Raw genomic sequence first — 1,638 nt, forward strand, 5'->3', positions numbered from 1 at the left:
CATCCTCGCAGGGGCTACGCCGCCCGCCCGGCCAGCTGAACCTTAGCGCCGCGCTTGCCCAAAGCCGCAGCCTTCCCGGCTCAGCCCAGCGTGTGCGCCCGCCGCCCGCCGAGCGCACTCAGTCCGCCGGGGCGCCGCCCAGACGCGCCTGCAGTTGGAGGTCACTGTCAACCGCGCGGGAATCTGTCCTGATGGGCTGAGGGCAGCCACCAGGTCACCCCCGACCTCACTGCCTGCCCGGGGATCAGAATCTCAGCCGGACGTCGCGAGCGGCCGGGTGGGGATGCTGAGAAGGGTAGCAGGTGGCAGGGGGCGTCATTCACCACCTCGAGGCAGCCCCTGGAGTCTGAGCGAGAGCCCGAGCACTTCTTATCCAACCGTTCCAAATAGAGAGAGAGAAAGAAAGTGAGAGAGAGAGAGATTGAGAAAAACAGAGAGTAGTGCCCACGGACATCTCCGGCGCCGCGGGTAAGGGGAGGCGACAGAGGTGGGGGGCATGGGACCGGAGAAGAGGGGAGGGGAGGGGAGGTGGGGAGGGAGTGGGAAACCGGCGTTCAGATATGATGTAGAGAGGCAGGAGGGGCACAGGGATGGAGGGAAGGGGAGGGGGAAAGGAGGGGACCAGCCGTTCGGAGGAGAAGGGAGGTGGGGGTAACCGGGATGGAGGGGATTTGAAGGGAGACGGGCGGGGCCCCAGCGCGGCGGGGAGTTCAGGGGAGGCGGGAGGGGCACCGGGATGGAGGCGAAGGGAGGGGAGCGAGGTGGGCGGGGTGAGCGGGAGGAGGGAGGCTGGGCGGGCGGACGCGCCGGGGGAGGGCGCTGGGCAGGAAGGGGAGGGGGAGCGCGAGCGCGAGAAATGCAGAGGCTGCAGCGGCGGCGGCGGCAGCAGTAGCGGCAGCGGCGACGGCGGCGGCGGCAGCGCTCCAACTCGCTCCTCGCTCCGGGCTCCGCCGTCGAGCCGGGGAGAGAGCCACCGCCAGCGGCCAGGCACCCGGCCGGACGACGCCAGCGACCCGGGCCCTTCCGCGGCACCGCGTTCACCCAGGGGCGGCACAGGCACCCAGATCCGGTAAGGAGGCGCGCCCCGGTGGCCCAGCTGCCGCCGCGGACCCGGGGTGCCGACCACCCGGGGGCCTCCGTTCCCCCCTCTGCCCCCGCCCCACCCCCGAGGCCTTTTGTTCTCTCTCGGCGCCGCAGCCCGGGGCGAGGAGGGAGTGGTGCGGGCCCCACTAGACGGCGCGTGTCGTGCGGTCCCTCCGTGAGGCCTCCGTCGCGCTTCGGGCATCTGGGGTGATGGGGGGCCCCGAGGTGGGTGGTTTCGACCGCTCGCAGGGCGGGGAGGATGGGGGGTTGGTGAGCCTGATAAACGGAGTTGGGGGTGGGCGGTGGGAGGGAAGCTGCTGGTTAAGGAGGAAATTGCCGAATGTGAAACCCTTTAAATGAATTGCGTCCCGAAGAGACGGTTTCGTGAGGCCGAGGGGAGAGTATCTGCCACCGGCACCGTCCAGAGCCGGGAAGAAGGCGCTTGGTGCGAGGGGCGCAGCAGCAGAAGACGGAGGGTGGGGTGCGGTGGGGCGGGCGGGCGGGCGGGAGGGGAGAAGGGATACGGGGACTCTGGTGTGATCCGAAGGGAGGAGG

At 70.3% G+C, this 1,638-nt stretch overlaps 1 protein-coding gene across 1 annotated transcript in view; it reads left to right on the forward strand.

Annotated features, from left to right (window-relative positions):
- The first annotated feature begins 878 nt into the window (after positions 1 to 878).
- BASP1 (brain abundant membrane attached signal protein 1) overlaps positions 879 to 1,638 on the forward strand; it is a 51,290-nt gene continuing 50,530 nt past the window's right edge. Inside the window, exon 1 of the mRNA XM_061187668.1 lies at positions 879 to 1,069. The gene's annotated coding sequence lies outside the window, so the exon portion shown is untranslated. The remainder of the gene's footprint in view (positions 1,070 to 1,638) is intronic.

Source organism: Eubalaena glacialis, chromosome 4 (assembly GCF_028564815.1).
Source record: "Eubalaena glacialis isolate mEubGla1 chromosome 4, mEubGla1.1.hap2.+ XY, whole genome shotgun sequence".
Taxonomy (NCBI): domain Eukaryota; kingdom Metazoa; phylum Chordata; class Mammalia; order Artiodactyla; family Balaenidae; genus Eubalaena; species Eubalaena glacialis.